Raw genomic sequence first — 19,225 nt, 5'->3', positions numbered from 1 at the left:
AAATTTTAAGCTTTATCGAGAAATGACGGGCATTTCGATGCTTTTTATTCAGAATACCTTCCAAATGACCGATATAATGGGTTTTGGGTTCAAATCATGCAGTAATTTTTGCTCATTAAATTGCAGGCAAAATTGCCGGGACCAGAACGTCACTTCCAATTAATCAAGGAGAGTCAAATGTACTGACGTCACATGGCGCTTGCGACTATTCCTTTTCACTTCAACCGCTCCTGGCGACAAGAGAAGTTGTTTGTTCGGAAAGAAAAGAGTACAGCGACAAAAGTAAGCGATGAAGAGTCCTGGCCCCGGCGCGTTCTTCTCGTTCGTTGCTGTCGCCTCTCTCGGCCCACTAGAAAATCTCATGCGCTTACGCTTTTATTCCTGAAATTGTGGGTGCGGCCGTGCGTTTTTCAACATAAAGTTGCAGCGGCAGTCCAAAAACCTTGTCCAAAATCGTATTGCCTGTTTTCTACTCGCAGGTTTGGCGCTGCATTAGGGGGTGAACCTCCGTGTACGCGATGAGCGTACAGTTCCTGCTGCCTGGCCGTCTGGCGGCAGGCTTTCGTTTTTCGACGAGTGTCCCGGAGGCTCCCGAAGCCCTGGTGGCAGCTCGCCCCATGCAGCTGCCGCATGGCCTGTGATCCGAGGCGACCACGGACGGCTCCTGGAACGGCTCGTTCATGGGGAGCGCTGCGGTGACGTTGCACACAAGGTAAGCGTCTCGGCTACAATTGCTAGACTTCATCGCGATCTGGCAATGTTGTGGCCTGTTATGAGCTTATGCGCGCCTTTTTATCAGGAAAACCGGTGTACCAGACTGCCACGTTCGAGGGACCCACAAGCGCGGCACAATTATGATGATGATGATTAGCGTTAATGGGGTGGCGTTGCACAGCGACCTTAGTAGTAATGCCACTGTACAATCACCCAGCCTCAATTGTACTATACTGCCCGTAGCATGCAACCCTACGAGAAACACTGAAAATAATTCTTTTGCGGCTGCTACGCGGAAACGCTTTCGAGCTGCAGCACTTTCTTGCTCCGTGACAAAGTCACGCTGACGCAGCTCAAGGGACAAAGGCTCTTTTAACATTTTTGACTGACTCGGGATTACTCGAGGTTCCTTAACTTTGAGATCCTTAGATTTTGTTTCTCTCCTAATGGTGTGACTTTTCTACGTTCCGAACTGATTTCATTGTCTGCTTCGTATTATTCATTGTTACTACGTCCTTCTTCCCCTTTTTCTTTTTTCGCCTCGCTATATTCACCCCCATCTGACGTAGCAAGCCCCGTCGTATGTGGGGCTAACCTCTTCACTGTTCATCAAAGGTTTCTCCCTCTCTCTCTCTCTCTCTCTCTCTCTCTCTCTCTCTCTCTCTCTCTCTCTCTCTCTCTCTCTCTCTCTCTCTCTCTCTCTCTCTTTATCTTTTGCCATGAAAAAAAAGAACATTAGAGTATTTTGTGGGTCTGACTTCTTAGTTCAGATGCCTTCCCAGCTGCTTATCTGCTCTTTTCCCACAAACATTCTAACCTTCGTTTACTAACCTGTACTGCTTTACAGTTCACCTTTCCGTTAGTCTTCCGAAATCTAGATGTCTCCCTCCCTGAGGACTTCAGGGATACCTTTGCACTCCATTAAAATATTTCGCATGGTTTCTGGCTCCTTGCCGCAACCTGCGCACACTTCTTTCTGTACCTACTCAGGGATACGCGTTTTTGTTCGCAAGCATCCCGCCCGGGCTTCAAAAAGCAATGCAATCCCTTTGGTATTATCAGAGAACTTTTCCCTCGTGATCTACCGCCTCCCGAGTCTGTAGATATGTAAGGACTTCTTAGCGTCCAAGCTTTTTTTTCCCAGTTCGTTGTCTCTGATTCTTTCACTTCATTTTTTATTGCCTTGATCGTTTACCCTGAAATTCCAGGTTTCAAATGCTTTGTTCTAAGCCTTCTGGTTCTTTTTCTCCACTGTGTTTCCGTGCTTTTCATGTTAAGATAACGTTACACTCTGGCTGCCCATCTCTGGTCATCAATATTTCCAAGTCACTTTGCCAAACATATTTTGCTTTGCGCTTCTCTCAATTCAAAGGAGGCCCATCCCATGTCTCTATGCACAGCCTCATTTGCTGTTTTACTGTGGGCTCCTAATGCCAATCGACCTACCGTCCTCTAGTTCACTTCTAGCCCCGATTATATCTCAGGTTTGACATACGCTACTGCGTTTGAAGAGTTGAATGCCGGTACCGCTACACCCTTCCAGATTCTTCCCCTAATTCATATTTGTTATAACCCCAGAGTGCTCTGTGTCTAAAGATAGAGGCCTTTCTTTTTTATTTCATTCTTAAATCCTCTTTATGCGTTTTTATATAGGCGTGACCTTGGGTTATCCGTATGACCAGACATTCGTATTTTTTTACCCGCGGTATTCTTGCTTGTTGAACGAATATCAGTTCGTTCCGAGCGCCGTCATTAAAAACCTAACTCCCTACTTTGCTGTGCTAAACTCTAACCCCAGTTCAGTTTCTTCTTCCCCGCACATATTTGTGAGCTGTTGGAAGCACTGTTCGCTATCTGCTAGTAGTACTATGTCATCTGCATATATCAGTCCCAGGATATGTTGTTCCACTTGCTGTCCTTTGCCGCTATAACATAGATTGAACCCTATTTTACTGTCTTCGAGCTTTCTTTCTAGTCTTGCCATGCACAGAAGGAACAGCAATGCAGACAAAGGACAACCCTGCTTTAAATTTCTATTTGTAATTACCGGTTCCGTGCACTTTAGGTCATCTAAGGTAATTTGCACCTCGCTTTAGTTTTAAATTCCCCGCAGCAGCTTTACGAAGTCGTAGCATAATCCCTCCCGCTCAAATATGCTTTATAGAAGTTCTCCATCTACCATCCATCCACGGCACGGCAGCACTGCAGGCATGCAGATCAGTAATCCGTTCGTCTTTTTCGTCCAGATTATCGTCGCCTTGCTGCCGCTACCAGTGGACTATGGAGGATCTGCGCAGGCGCCAAAAGTCAACCCGATAAGACTGACTCACGACTACGACGCAAATGCCGCTTTGACACTGGGAATCATCGACACCTGCTGGCTTCACCGACCTACAGGGACAACACAGCACGCCTGCGCGGGTTACAACGTTGCCCTGGCGGCCTTCCGGGCGCCTTCGGGTATAAAACCAGGACAGCGTCACCCAAGCCTCACAGGGCACGGCAGCACTGCAGGCATGCAGATCAGTAATCCGTTCGTCTTTTTCGTCCAGATTATCGTCGCCTTGCTGCCGCTACCAGTGGACTATGGAGGATCTGCGCAGGCGCCAAAAGTCAACCCGATAAGACTGACTCACGACTACGACGCAAATGCCGCTTTGACACTGGGAATCATCGACACCTGCTGGCTTCACCGACCTACAGGGACAACACAGCACGCCTGCGCGGGTTACAACGCTGCCCTGGCGGCCTTCCGGGCGCCTTCGGGTATAAAACCAGGACAGCGTCACCCAAGCCTCACAGGCCACGGCAGCACTGCAGGCATGCAGATCAGTAATCCGTTCGTCTTTTTCGTCCAGGTGAGCAAACGCTACGGCAAATGCTTCCGATCTAGCGATCCTTGCTTGATTGTGCTGCCGTGCCCAAGGCTGCTTTGTCCTATGCTTTCTGACATGCTGTTGTACGCTTTAGATTTACTGCTTTTAAGTGGTGACGTCGAGACTAACCCGGGACCTGACTTAGCTAAGATAGCGAAGCAGATAGAACTTATAGCTAACGACATAAAAGAGATCAAAGAGGGACGGTTAGCTTCCATTGACGCGAAATTGGAAAACCTGACCGTACTCGACAGCAAGATATCAACGTGTATGGACCAGGTATCTAACCTGCAGAAGGAAATAACAGCTCTTGAGTTGAAATTAGATGACCTGGAAAATCGCTCAAGGAGATGTAATCTAATATTCTACGGCATTGAGGAGGACAAAAACGAAAATAATGAATCTCTTGAGGACACAATAAATAAAAAAATTCTGAAGAACATTCTAGAGATAGAGCCTGTAGCCATTGAACGGATACACCGTCTAGGGCGAGCTGCCGAAGGAAAAAATAGACCAGTAATCCTGAAACTTAAATTCCCGAGATAAGGCAAAAGTGTTCAAGAACTGTCACAAACTGAAAGAAACAGACTTTGCTATAAGTGAAGACTTTTCACCCCGAGTACGAGAGATCAGGAGGATGCTGTGGAATAGTGCAAGAGCAAATAAAGATGCGGGTGACAAGGTGACTTTGTCATACGATAAATTGTACATTAACAAAGAAACGTTTATCTGGGACAATGAAAAAAATGACAAAGTACCTATCAAAGATCACCGGAATCATCCGCCAACAACAAAAAACTCCCAAGACAATACACCAACAACACGCACTCGCAGGCCGCGACATCAGAAATAAGCTTCGTGAACGTAAACGCTCGTAGCATACTTAACAAAATGGAATCGCTAGAATCCCTACTGCTCGGACTTGACCCAGATTTCATTGGCCTGACCGAAACATGGTTAACCACCGTTGTCATGAACGATGAAATAGCGCCCCCAAATTATGCAATAATACGGAAGGACCGGCCGACGCGAGGCGGGGGAGTGGCTGTTATGGTAAAGAAAGAAATCAGCTACACAGTTCTTCCCGAGGTTGACAGTGTGGAGGCTATTTTCGTCAGGCTAATGTTTGGATCATGCGCTGTTACTGTGGGATGCTTCTATCGCAGTCCAACAAGTGACTGTGACGTCATGCAGTCACTACAAGAATACATGCAACGACACGTTTTAGGTTCGCGGCTGATATTATTGGGAGATTTTAATCTACCAGATGCCAACTGGCAGACAATGCAATTTTCTTCCACGTGCTCAGAGATTATGCTTGATATTGTGTTTTCTTTTAACCTTGTTTAAATTGTCACCCAAGCGACTCGAATTCAGGGGTCTTCTTCGAATATATTAGATTTAATATTCCTTAGCGAGCACTTTCCTTCGGATGAAGCGAAGATTGAAATTGTTGATGGCATATCAGATCACAAACTCACCATATGTACCCTCCCCGTTCAGGACAGGCCACTTTACTCCCAACCTAAAATAACATTTCTTGACTTTAACTCCGCGGACGACACTGCGATAGTAGACCACCTTGATTTCGAATTCTCCTGGTTCGAATAACTCCGCGGACGACACTGCGATAGTAGACCACCTTGATTTCGAATTCTCCTGGTTCGAAGAACTTTCAACCGACAGCGTTGCTGATATCGAAACGCTATGGCAGAAATTTAAAGAAATAATTTTCCACTGCATAGATAAATACGTTCCCAATAAAGTTAAAAAATCCCGAAAACATAACCCGTGGATAACGCGCGACATAATACAAGCTAAACGTAAAGTAAAACGATTGAGAAAATCTTTGAAAGCAAAGTCTGAAGAATCTGCGCGAAACAAGCTTACTGACGCACTTCACGACATGAAGTCGAAAATAAAGGTAGCCAAAAACAATTACTTCAGCCAAGTACTCCCGGGCTTTCTGGAAAGCTCTCCTAGAAAGTTTTGGAACTACTTAAGCCCCAAAAAGTCCAGAAAAAATGTAAAAACCCAAGACAAAGATTCTGTCACTGCTGACTCGCTGAATGATTACTTTAAATCCGTCTTCACTGTCGATGACAATAATATGCCACACATAGATTCCCAAAATCTACGCCGTTTAGATCCACTATCTATAACGGAAGCAGGTGTGTTAAACCTTTTGCTGAACGTTGACACAAAAAAGAGTAACGGTCCCGACAATATTCCAAACGCTTTCTTAAAAAGATATGCCGAACTGGTAGCAAAATATCTGGTCTTGATTTTCAGCAAGTCACTGTCAACAGCTACATTACCGAAAGACTGGAAAACGGCCAAAATTGTTCCCGTACCCAAAGTAGGCCGCTATGACGCCGAGTCAAACTTCAGACCAATTTCTTTAACTTGCACAGTAAGCAAGCTGCTTGAGCACATAATCTTAAAGCACATAACTACACACCTAGAACGTGAACATATATTATCGCCTTGCCAACACGGTTTTCGTCAGGGTCTATCGCTCATCCAGGGCTCACCAACTATCAGGAACGCCTCTGGCGACTCCTGCAAACTAATACCCTCTTTTGCCGGGCAGTACTCCATCGAATGTACCCCGATCAGTATCCCTCACCGAATTGCCTCCTTTGTGGCGCCCCCGCAACACTTGTCCACTCTATGTGGGCATGCCCCCAAGACCCCTTCCCGTATGTAAATAGTGATGAGCTGTGGGAGCGTGCGCTGGGCAGCTCGGACCTGGACTTGCAAACACACCTGGTCACAAGAGCTGCCACCGTCGCCGCCAGGCTTCAACCGGCGGCCACCACGTACCGCTGACCACAGGACTCAATAAAAGTGTTTCTCTCTCTCTCTCTCTCTCTCGACAATAACTCAACTTGTTGAAATAACACATGATATATCTGTAAGCATAGACAACCAAAATCACGTCGACGTAATCTTCTTGGACCTTTCAAAGGCATTCGATCGGGTACCACACAATAAGCTAATAAAAAAACTAGAGGCGGTTATCAACGACGATGTCATGGTTCGCTGGATAAAAAACTACTTAATCAACCGTTTTCAGTACGTAGAATACAATGGAAAATTTTCACCATTAACACATGTCACATCCGGAGTTCCCCAGGGTTGCGTCCTGGCCCCAATCTTATTTCTTATTTATATAAATGACTTGCCTTCTAGTATTTCAGCCAACATTCGATTATTTGCTGACGATTGCGTAATTTACCGGGAAATTAACACCATAGAAGACCATCTGATAATACAATCTGTACTAAACTCTGTTTATTACTGGTGTAATGACTGGCAAATGTCCCTCAATGTAGAAAAATGCGCTCATTTATCAATAACAAGAAGGAAGAACAGGTACGAACACGTTTACAACATAAATAATAGTCCTATAATCCGGGTGCACCAGCACAAATACTTAGGAGTGATATTTACGCAAGACTTCAGATGGGATGCCCACATAAATCATATCGCATCGGTTGCACTAGGAAGGCTGTTTTCCCTCAGAAGACGCCTTCGATCAGGACCGCCAGAAACGAAGAAATTAGCCTACAACGCCTTTGTGAGATCTTTACTCGAATACTCTAACATTATCTGGTTCCCGCATGCTAAAGTACACATAAATAAATTATAGCGAATACAACGAAAAGCGGTTAGGTACATTTACAATCGGTATGACACAAATGCTTCACCAACAGAACTACTGAGGAACGCCGGTATGCTAACCCTACAGAATCGTTCAAAACTAGCGCGTTTAAAATTCTTACATCAACTCTTTCATAAAAACCTAAACCTTGATACTTCAAAGTATCTCACTACCAATATAGCGAGGCCCACGCGGCATAATCAGACTTTAACATTTAAAGAATACAATTATCGCACTGATTGCCTTAAATATTCTTTCTTCCCACTAGCTGTAAGAGAGTGGAACAGTATGCATTCATCGATTACGAGTAGCGTATCTATAGAACGATTCTAACTCTAATTGAAAACCACCTCCATGAAACAAATTAACCAAAATGACGCCCAAAATTTCATTAAATGAGTCTACACGGTTTTCCTAGGCTCTCTGGGTCACTTATGATTTTCACTGTTACTGAGTAGCTCTTCAGTAATATGTTTGGCTTGGTTTCATAAAATGTTTGGTTTCGCTCGTTCTTCAATCGCTGCTGTAACATATTACCTCAAAATTCTGTCTGTGTTTCATCCTGCATTGAATTTTACTATGTTTTGCTGCTTTGTTTTTCCATGACCTGGTGACGTTTGATGCACGAGATTTCAGATTTCATATGTAATATGCAACCTTCGCTTGCCATGTAGAAAACCTCTCTCAGATGTCTATACTGTTCTCGTCCTGTATGAACGAAAACCATGCTTGAAATTTGTGTATTTGCAACGATGTATTGCCCCTCCTGCAAAAATCCCAAATGGGATTGGCAGTATGTTAAAATAAATAAATAAATAAATAATTGTCGCTTTTAAGCCATTGATGCCTCTATGAATTAGGTTAGCAAAAATAGGTTGTCCTCCAAGCACCTGCCTCCTCTGGATCTATTTTGTAGTCACCCAACGTGCCGTTCCTCTTATCCACGCTTGTAGTTCCGTTTTTATGGCTTGCATTGCCAGCCTGTATGCCACTGCTGTAACTGTAATAGGCCTGTGCCAGTTAACATCAGCCCTGTCTTCTTTGCCTTTATACATCAGCTTTATTATGCTCTTACGCCAATCGTCAGGTACTTCTTATATGCTATCACTTTTTAAATTGTTCGTATCAGTTGTGCTTTGATTTTTGGACCCAGCAGGTTGACCAGTTGTATAGTAATTTCATCCGTCCCTGTTGCCGTATTAGCTGGAACATTTTCTTCGGCTTTTTTCCAGTTTAGTTTCTCCAACTTTAGTTCTGTTTCTGTACGCACCTCAGCTGCCCCACTCGCTAATTGTTGGAATCCTCTTTCCGTTCTTCTGAAGTTCTCTTGTATGATTGAGCGAATGTGCAGTACCGCCTTCTCCCCTCTTAGTACCTTACCCTCTCCGTTTGTGATATGACTGTAAATCTTCAGTATTTTCCTTAGTTACCATACATAGATCCAAAACTCTCTCAGAAAGCCTTTATCTATATTCTATACCCACCGCTCACTTTCACGTTTAAGTCTTTTCGGTACAAGATTTGGCACTTCCAGCTTTTTTAGGCGGTACAGATCCTATAGAACCTTTGTGCAGAAGTGTGCAATATTTGTACAGGCTGCGCCGTCTGTGGACAGCGAGAAAAAACAACGGAGCAACTGGTGTCTCCTCTTTTCGAACGCAGAGGGTCACCCTTTCAGCTGGCAGGGACCCTATCTGCACTATCACCTGATTTTAAAATTGGAATAAAATTAAGGCTGGAAAGCAATCAAATGCCGCGCCTTGTGAAACGCAAACGCATTCTTGGAGGATGTTTCGGTTCATTCAATACCCTAAAATTTCTTAATTGTTCATTTTAACGACGCGCAAATTTTAGATCAGTTTACACTCCGTAGCCTATGATACTTATAAAATTCAGTAAAAATTAGCTTGACTTCGACTGCAAGTTAGAGGTCGGGACAACTGAGATAGACCTCTATATGTTCTTTGTTTTTCATCAGCGTAGTTTGTTGGCCCAAATAAGCTTTTTATATGCAGATAGAGGACACAGCAGGTGTGTGTTGCTTACCAGCGTTTATTAGTGCAGAAGCCTTACTAGCTTAAGCTGGTTAAGTGTTTTAGACTCTTCTCATCTCGAGGAGTCTTTGGTAGGGGCGGGTAATTGAATATCGGACAAGCAGCTGCTCCGGACTGCGCGTTTTTATTCGCGTACAGAAACACGACTGTCGCGAGACTACGCAGATAGTCTTCGTACGCGGGGGAGCTCGGCGTGGTATATTTCACAAGCGCGTACAATCATGCTCTCTGGGGGTAGTAGTTACTAGAAGTTAGCTTACAAGTAGTTAGTAGGGTAGCTTACTAGTAGTTATCCAGGTTAACACAACGAGGGTGGATGCGCATGCCGAAGTCTTCGAAAGGACTTTTTGCGGGTGGAAAGAAAAAACTAAAGCTCGCTTACGTCTATGGCACTGAAGGAAACAGATTGTACCGCAAGTTTAGGATGAAGGTAAAGCAGGCTCGATAGACGAGTCTCTCGTGGAGGTTCACAAACGTTTTCTTTGCCATCGCTTGGTTGGTTTTTTCACGGCTGGAAGGAGAATCTTGTCCTGGCCCGTTAAAATCTTTACTACGCAACGAACTTTCAACACGTCGTCAGTAACGGCAAAATTTACAGAGGAAAAGGGCTTGATCTACATCGCGCGAGCCGTTGCATCATCATAGAGTTGCCTTACGGTTCTTTTTGTTGCTGCAGGAACTTCGTTGGCATTCAACTGAGCTTGCCCGTCGTTACCAGCTTCCTCGCATGCGAGTAATGCGATTGTGAAAACTCGGGTCTCTGGGAACCCGCCAGCCAGCGAGCGATCGATCGATAGGGTCGGCAAGCGGCTGAATGCGAGGAAACATGCTACAGGCTATTACAAAGTGGGTAATCAGGCTACCGTGTGTTACAAAACGCCCGTTAGGACACGAATCAATGTGGTCGTCGAGAGACATATTTCAAGCAGCCAGTCCGCAGCGCCCGTGACGCACCGAGATCAGTTCTTGGCTATGGCGGCATTCACTCTCGGCCATGCTGGTATCTCGTCCTGCAACCAGATGTACCTACAGGTTGCATAATCTACCTTTAATGTTGTAGTAATAATAAAAACAAAAATCCGTTTTAGGGGAAACCAATATTTCAAACAAAAATTTATAAAAAAATTAAAGCAATTGCATTAAAGTTGTAAGCTGTCGAAAGTACAGAGCAGTGATTCGCCATGGCGGCTGTGGCGCCGTTCTCTGCTTTTTGCTACCACCCCTGACGCTCCTCTCCACCCTGTCTCACTCCTTTCTTGATGAATTGAACAGATTTTTGTTCAATGCGATTCCATTTTTCCTCCTTCGCAGTGCTCGCGAGCCTTCTCCTGGGACCGCTGGCATCCTTCTCTTGGTACTCTGTTTGTTATGCCTGGAACAGCACGGCAAGGAGTTCTGTCGTGCCGCTTAAGGCGGCCCGACAGAACTCCAGATCTTAAGTGCAGAGCACTTTAGGGGCCCGCTTTGTCGTCCTAGCTCGTTCGCTGTCACGCTGTCTATCCACCGCCGAATTAAGGTTGCGTTGCAACGTAACATATCCAAGCAGATCCCACGGCCTAGTGGCGCAGCGGACCCATACAGAGGCTTCTAAAAACGAGTGGTTTATACATATATATGCATAACCATTCGAAACTCATGAACAGCTGGCGCTTGTCGTACATTCGCCCGTTGTTTAGAGCAAAGAAAACTGCACATGCGTTTGATGCAAAATTTGTATAAGGGATCGGCAGCCCCCGCATCCGTTTAGATAGGAACACCCGTTGGTTTGGTTTTTTTAAGTGAAAAAAGGGACCGCCAAAAACGATGGGTTCCAAACTGCGAATAAAGGCTCCCGCACGTGCCAGATGAAAGCAAGCACAAAAAGAACAGAATTCCCGCTCCTGCTGTTCCAGGCAGACAGCACGCTAGCACTGCGAAGGCAATAACTTTGAATTGCATTGGCCAAAACCTCTGTTCGATTCATCAAGAGAGCAGTGAGACAGGGAGGGGAACAGCGTGAGGGGCGGTAGCAAAGAGCGGAGAACGGCACCACAGCCCCTTTGGAGGATTGATCACCGCTCTGCACTCCCGACCGCTTTCACGCTGAGTGGAACTGGTTTAATTTTTAAAGACGATAGTCTTTCTTGGGCTACTTAAACCCAGAAATTTTAGTCTGTCTGTCTGTCTGTCTGTCTGTCCGTCTGTCTGTCTGTGACTCGATTCAGCCACCCGGCCAAAGTGAAATAATGCCTGCGCAATAGTCTTATATAGTCACAGCTAAATCTACCCGTCTAAGTCCGGTGTAATGTTCATACCTGTCAACATTGTTGAAGAAGAACAAGACATTACGTAAATATAAGACAACAAATTAATACAGAAGTGATATTTGCAGTGTTCCTTTATAAAAAATCACACATGCTTGTCTTTGGCGAAATTAAATACTTCATCAACTCCAGAAAAAAAATTCACTTCGCCGTCGCCTGCTGTCGCCCGCGCCACTATGGCTTCTTGCGGCATTTTAAGGAATCAACCGGCAACAGTTACGAAAGGTTCCACTAGATAAGTTCCACGTTCTGCTCGCAACGCACGTGGAGTAGGGAAACGCGGTTCTATAAACGTTGAAGTAGGGCGCCTCGATTCACGTGCGTCTTCGCCGTACGGCAGCGTTGGCATCGAGACACCCGGTTTGGAGCAGTGGAACGCGGGAAATTTAAAATGATTTAAGCAAACCTTTGGCGTCTTTACCTTGGGAGGAGCGTGACGCAAGACGAACATGAGAAATGAGCGGGAAAGCGAAGGGAGGCATTTCCTTGGCAAAATTCGATAAAGACTATCGTCTTTTGACGACATTTGCAACGAAAGGAGCAGATACGCGGCCAATTTTTTGTGCTTGTTTTCATCTCGCACGTGCTGCCTTTCGGCGCCATTTTTAACCCGTCGAATTTTTTTCTTCCGCGCCCGCTCCTTTTCGCTTACTATCGTATAAACCAACCCAACAAGCTTCCTTTATAATTATTTGCAAACTTCTTAATAAACTTTAAACGAGCATTCCCAACTAAACGAACGCGGGGACTGCCTGTTAAGTGAATATATTGTGCCTCAAATGCACCTGCAGTGTTCTTTGCGCTAAATAGTGGCGACATGTATAACTAGTGCAAGCGGTTCCGGAGTTTCGAACGGTTTTACGTATATAAACATCTTCTCGTATATAAACATCTTGTTCGAGTACCCTCTTAACTTTTGGCCGGAAGGCTTAATCGAGGGTCAAGTGGGTATCTTTTAAAAGCCTCTGTTTGAGTGTGTTCCGCCGCGTGACTGCGGTGGCTAGATAGCGTGACCACGGGCGAGCTGCGACGACAAACCGAGTCCTTAATGTGCTCTGCACTTAAAACTACTTTCGATGGTAGCGTTCGCTCTGCAGCATGCGTTACGAGCGAATGGCATGTATACATTATCCCTGAATCGAACGACAAACACTGCCGTATCAACGGTATCCTTGGCGAGGCCGCCTCCCCAAATGTTAGGGAAATCCTGCCAGCTGTCCATACATACGCTTATGCGTGAGTGAGTGAGTGAGTGAGTGAGTGAGTGAGTGAGTGAGTGAGTGAGTGAGTGAGTGAGTGAGTGAGTAGAGGGAGGGAGTGATTGATTGAGTGAGTTAGTGTGAGTGAGTGAGTGAGTGAGTGTGAGAGTGATTGAGTGAGTTGGCGAGTGAGTGAGTGAGTAGAGGGAGGGAGTGGAGGGAGTTAGTGTGAGAGTGATTGAGTGAGTTAGCGTGAGAGTGATTGAGTGAGTTGGCGTGTGAGTGAGTGAGGGAGTTGGCGTGTGAAAGAGTGAGTGAGTTAGCGTGTGAGTGAGTTAGCGTGGGAGTGAGTGAGTTAGTGAGCGAGTAGAGAGAGAGAGTGGAGTGAGTAGAGGGAGGGGTGATTGAGTGAGTTAGTGTGAGAGTGATTGAGTGAGTTGGCGTGCGAGTGAGTGAGTGAGTTGGCATGCGAATGAGTGAGTGAGTGAGTTAGCGTGTGAGTGAATATGTGAATTAGCCAGCGAGTGAGTGAGTGAGTGTGCGTTAGTGAGTAGAGGGAGGGAGTGGGTAGAGGGAGTTGGTGACTGAATGAGTTAGTGTGAGAGTGATTGAGTGAGTTGGAGTGTGAGTGAGTGAGTGAGTTGGCGTGTGAGTGAGTGAGTGAGTGAGTTAGTGTGTGAGTGAGTGTGTGAGTGAGTGAGGGGAGTTAAGAAGTGATTGAGTGAGTTAGTATTGGAGGGATAGAGTTATTGGCGGAGTGAGTGAGCAAGCGGTTGAGTGAGTGAGTAAGTGAGTGAGTAAGTGAGTGAGTGAGTGAGTGAGTGAGTGAGTGAGTGAGTGAGTGAGGGAGGGAGGGAGGGAGGGAGGGAGGGAGGGAGGGAGGGAGGGAGGGAGGGAGGGAGGGAGTCGTTTGGAAACTGGAGGACCTAGCCTGGTGACACGTTCCCACAATTGCTGCGACCACGTGGCACCTCCTAGAACCATTCGCAGACAATCGCCGAAAGTCACAGAGCTTAGTGTCCTTCAAAAAGTTCCGGACAAGGCATAAGATGGGAAGCGGACAGTCCCATATTTGTCTGCTAGAACAGAACTGTAGTCTTTCCTACTACTCACTGTACTCACTACTGGTAAAAAACGACGGGAAAAATGAATACGTTTACATTTTCTAAGCATGTCTGTGACGTGTGTTTTCCACAGCTTTTCTAATGATCCACATTCACAGTGTGGAACGGCTCATGCTTTTCCCGTGCAATCAATATAAACGCCATGTTTCCGTTTCAAGCGATGTCTGCAAACCGCTATAAATTTTCCACCTCATCGGCGTGCTGACAACCCGCTTAATAAATAAACCTGGAAGCCGTACCGCAAAATCAGCTACGGAATCGCGGCCTAGTTGCTATCATTGCTTATTTAAAAGCAGTAAGTCATGGGCTTCACTCCGCAGAATTAGAAGCTCCTGGATATAATTTTTTACATTTGCGCTTAAATTGTTCACGCAAAAACACAACCGCAAACTTTCAAAATGGTTCGTGTTCTAGTTTCTAAATACGTTTCAGGCACACATAATTTATCAGCGCCTTCATGACGCCTTCCATTTCTTCAATTGAAATTCCGCTGTTGTCGGCCCTTGAAATCTTCAGTAGTCGTTGCCATAAAAATCAAGCGAAAGGATGCTATGTGGGACGTCACCAATAAATAACCAACAGGCTAACTTGACGTAGACGCTACGGATAGAAACTATACAAATGAAGCGAAAATTGGGTCTCCTCAATGCGCCAAAGGAGACACTCGCAGTTCCCAACGTTTTGGGCTGATTAGATTCCTTTATAGGGCCCACGGCTTCTTGTAAATACTTTAGACAGTAGGCACTTCCAGTAATGCCTTCCCATTCTGACACAGGAGGCTCACGCTCGCCAATTGCGATGAACCACATACATAAGACATAAGAAACGTTTTTGTGGACGTGTAACTTCTTTAGTTATGGTTTATTATCTTTCAGTGTACTACCGTGATAAATTGAAATGTGAACAACGGAGCGCGTGCCTTTCAGTGCATGCCGCGCAGCCACGGGCCGCGTAGGCGCGGTGCGAGCAACTTACGAAAGTGTGTGCCCAACGTTGATATTGAAACGCCGTCGTTCGGCGTGTGAGCGTTTTGGTTTGTCTTCCCACCGCATCCGGCGCCTGCCCACGCAAGCGTTACCTTTGTTGCGGCGACGAGTGAAAACGGCACACGTAGCTATATACTGTTATCTTTTATTTCGCGCCGAGCGCCCAACGCGCGATAGAAATACGATGGTCGTTCCATATCAAAGTTGGTAACGAACTCTCGTAACTTGTTCGCACTGCGCATATGCGGCCCGTCCGTAGGATGCGCAGCATGTACTGAAAGCCACGCCTTCCGTTGTTATTTCAGTTTGTCACGATAGTACATTTGTCGTGGCAAATTTGAAAGACAACGACAAAACAGATCAGATAGGGGGATCCTGCTACTTCCGCTTACGCGGAACGTAATTGCGATCGAAAATATAATGGTTATGGTCATATACCTGCGCATCATAATGACAACAGTGATGACGGAAATGCGTTTACGTACATGCACATGTATTACAACACAAATTGTGTGTTTGTAACGCGGAGTAGATCGTATTGGATGATAAATATTTCAAAATAAGATCTACACTGACGATCACCTTCTACTTTTGAGGCATAAAAAGAGGCCCATGTTCTTTAGCCAACCTAGCAGAACTTTTCTGTGTACGTCTGTGTATGCACACGCGCGTGCGCAGGTATATTCGGTGCAGGCGTTAAGGACTATACTCGCGAATTAACGCTGAAAGGTCGTATCAGACTACAGCCCCCCCCCCCCCCCCCAACGGGCAGCATTGCAACTGAGATACGCCTTTAATTTTTAAATTGAACAGCACACAGAATTCGAAATTTCACACGAGCAACGAGACGTTCTTCTTCACAGAATCAGGAGTGCAGTATAAGGCATTTGCACGCAAATAGTATACTAGAAAATATGAGCTCTTGTCGGAAGGGGACAAGATGTTGCCCAGCTTCCGACTTGAGCAACCTGCTTCTCTAAAAAGCTACAGGAATCTCGAGAATTGTGTACTACTGCGTGCGCATTCTCGCGCGGCCTCTCGTTTCACCAAGCTTTCGGTTGGTAAAACAATGCGCCTTTCCTTTGTTTGTTCTGGCTTCTGTATTTTAATTATGTGATGGCGGTCTAGATAGATCTTTTCTACTTTGTGAGTTCATTTTCGATTGTTTGTAGTGTTTCTCTGCTGCGTTTTTGTTCTTTTGATCAATGACTGGATAGTGCTAAATTAGATACACCTTTATAATTCCTTTAGTGAGACGTTGTAATAGCGTAAATATAGATGATTGGTAACAAAGAACCACAAAATATAAACAAAAATAGAAGCAAACACAACCAAAAGAAGCCCAGTATAGTGCAATGAAGCGACTGAGAAATAAAAACGATGAAAAGTAACGCTCATAGTCATATCTGGGCATTGAAAAACTTAGAATGAAGAGAAACAGCGTAAAAACGCTTCTGTATCATTAGACGACTTTCGGAATTTTCGTGCAATTTTTAATCCACACGCCACTCTCCCTAAGAACCTCGCTCCACCGACTTCACCCGAAAAGAACAGCGAGCGGCTCGCCTCTCATTGTTTTTCGCTCACGCATCGCCGCCCGCTGTCGCTTGCCACGATGGCATGCAACCGCGCACAACAAAAGACCGACGTCTCTCTATCCCTCTACGGCAAAGTATGGATGCCAGTCATCCTTGTTTTCTCCCGCTTCCTGGGACGCAGATCGCCGGCGCGTAGTCGTTCCTTGCATTAGGTTCTCATGCGAAACAGGGGTGCGCAATACGTACAAGTGAGGTTCTCTGGAGGCTGGCTGCATGCTCGCACGTAAACGCGGGCTCCGCTGGGGAATGACGTGGCGTCTATATTATTCACCGCGCACGCATCATCCTCCGCCGCGAGGAGTGTCTTGACAGGCTTCTCCGATCCAAGCCGGGCGTGTTCGTCGTCGCCGGTGCTCACTGCAACCGTAATTGACGTCTTCCTTTGTGCACTGAGCTCCGCTCGAGGCTATCGCTTGACTCACAAATGGCAGAGGCGTTTTTTTTTGTTTCGTTGTGGTTAACAAAGGTGGCACGTGCCCAATTTATTAGTGGATCCTGCATAAACACGTTCTTTCAATAACAGCTCTGGGATGTGTGGTGGCACTTCTCAGTCATCTATGTGCTTTTTAACGTACAGCATGTAAACGAATGCCACCCAGTTGACCCCGCCGTGCTGTCTTAGTGGCTAAAAGGTTGTTCCGGTATTGAGCACATGGTCGTGATTTCGATTCTCGCCCGCTTTGATTGCGTGACCGACAAAGTGCGTTGCTGTAGTGCACAAATCGCTGCACTTATTCACTGCAAACTCGACATCTCCGCACAAACTTTTAACCACTTAATTCCTCTACGTAACTATTGACGGTACTTGCTTTAAACTGTACCTGCTGTTTTGCTTGGTCACAATGTTGCGGACCCTTTCAGTATTGCTGCAAAGTTGTTAGACAGTTTTTCGTGGATTCAGAATATTACCACGGCCGTTTTCTTTCCCTCGGCAGCACAGAAAGCTTCCTATATTGAATATAAATAACAGGACAACGCCAAGCAAGCACGGCAAGCATCACCATGTCTTTGTGAAAACCGTGGCATTAAAACCGTCATCCCCGTAAAGGAACCGCCATGGCACCTGGTCTTTCGGGTATATCACAGGGAAATGCTGTAGAACGAATTGAACTTGTTAGTGAACTAAACACGCCTAAAAGATACGAAATGTTCCCTATTTTTGAGAGAATGCTTTAAATTTATCTAACAGAACATGTACCAGCAAAAAATGGCCGCGTATCTGCTCACTTCGCTGCAAATTTCGTCAAGAGACGGTGGTCTTCTGCCGTCCCTGCCACGTAAATGCCTCTCTCCCCTTTTCCGCCCACCTCTCACGCTCTTCCCCTGTCCCGCTTTTACCACGATAAACACGCCGGAGGATTGCTAAAGTCAATTCAAATTTCGTGCGTTTCACTGCTGAAGCACCATCTACTGGGACTTTCCGTTACTGTTGGGCTTCTTGGTATACTTCCAGGAAGTCTAATTAGCGCTTTTCATGTTTTTTGTGAAAACCGTTTTCAACGCGTATTTTTTCTTTGCTGTCACAAAAATCAAGCAGCCATGTATTCTTAATTAAAGGAAAACTGGAAGTACCACTTAGGTACTGGTGTTTTGGCTCAAATATGACTAATGCTTTCCTTTTGCAGAATAATGTGGACAAGTGTGAAATGTGTTTTCAGATGTAGTGGTTTGGAAAAGGTTTGGCTATATAACATTCTCTTTCGAGAATTCTGTTAAGTTTTGGCCGGGCGGCTGAATAGAGGAACAGACAGGCAGACAGAGACCAAAATTTTTAGCTCAAGTGGTCGAAGAAAGTCTATCACCCTTAAAAACCTCTGATCTTTTCCAAACGTTATAAAACTACTGGGGCTCGAACCATGGCTTTCGGGATGCGTGCTGGTCTCCAAAGCTGCACAAAGCTGCACAAGTTTCAGTTCAATTCAGTTACTTTATTTCGGTTTTCTTCGCGATTTCGGCAATTTTTTGTTCCATCCCTCGGTTATGGCGCCGGATCTTTGTCCTACCAAGTCAACACGTATTTTTGCATTAAAACGGAATAGAAGGCGGCGACTGACCAGGTACATTTTCCCCTGAACTTGTGATGCTGTAAGTATCATTGGTGCGATTGGCTCATGGTGATAACACCAACCGATAACTAAAATTGTTTCGGGCAGTTCCACCTGGAAGCCATAGTTGAGATAAGAAGTTATGTTATTTGGACGTTATAAAGCGATGAACAAACGTCGACAGTACAATAACGAGTATGAAATACATATGAAGTGGAAGTGAACGCTACTATCTGTTGTAAGAGCGGTCGGCACGCTGCACTACCTCTTGAGTCACTTGAGCGGCTCTCGCAACAGCGTGACAACTTTTGCAGTCGAAGGAATTACAAACAAACCCCACCTGCATTTTTGTACAGGGCTCTGATGGCCGAAGCGAGCTGAAATCGTCCAATCATCGCCCAGAGCAAGAACATACCCCATGGCTGAACGTTATTCGCCATGTGTTATTACACCCTGAAACACTCTTCTTTGTTTAACTTTGTTCACGGATTCCGAAATTCCGATATCTTCACGATGGGATCAAGTTAGTTTACCGACTGTCAGTTTATCGTTACTCCCTCAGTCACCTCGCAGGGTCCGCGCCACGTCCTACCATTCTTCGGTGAGCACGTAATTTCAAATTCACCCCATTGAGGCTAATTCCTGTATGACGGCAGCAA

At 45.5% G+C, this 19,225-nt stretch overlaps 1 protein-coding gene and 1 pseudogene across 1 annotated transcript in view; both read left to right on the top strand.

Moving 5' to 3' along the window:
• The first annotated feature begins 484 nt into the window (after window positions 1-484).
• Window positions 485-19,225, top strand: part of LOC144151534 (neuropilin and tolloid-like protein 2) — a 60,602-nt gene continuing 41,861 nt past the window's right edge. The window contains exon 1 of the mRNA XM_077682624.1: window positions 485-712. The gene's annotated coding sequence lies outside the window, so the exon portion shown is untranslated. The remainder of the gene's footprint in view (window positions 713-19,225) is intronic.
• LOC144153165 (uncharacterized) lies at window positions 2,925-4,443 on the top strand (annotated as a pseudogene).

The sequence above is a fragment of the Haemaphysalis longicornis genome, unplaced genomic scaffold, assembly GCF_048455015.1.
Source record: "Haemaphysalis longicornis isolate Haplotype H1 unplaced genomic scaffold, Haemaphysalis longicornis Haplotype H1 scaffold_9, whole genome shotgun sequence".
NCBI classification, from domain to species: Eukaryota; Metazoa; Arthropoda; class Arachnida; order Ixodida; family Ixodidae; genus Haemaphysalis; species Haemaphysalis longicornis.
Note: the sequence above shows the minus strand (reverse complement) of the source record. Positions and strands in the feature narration are given on the sequence as shown.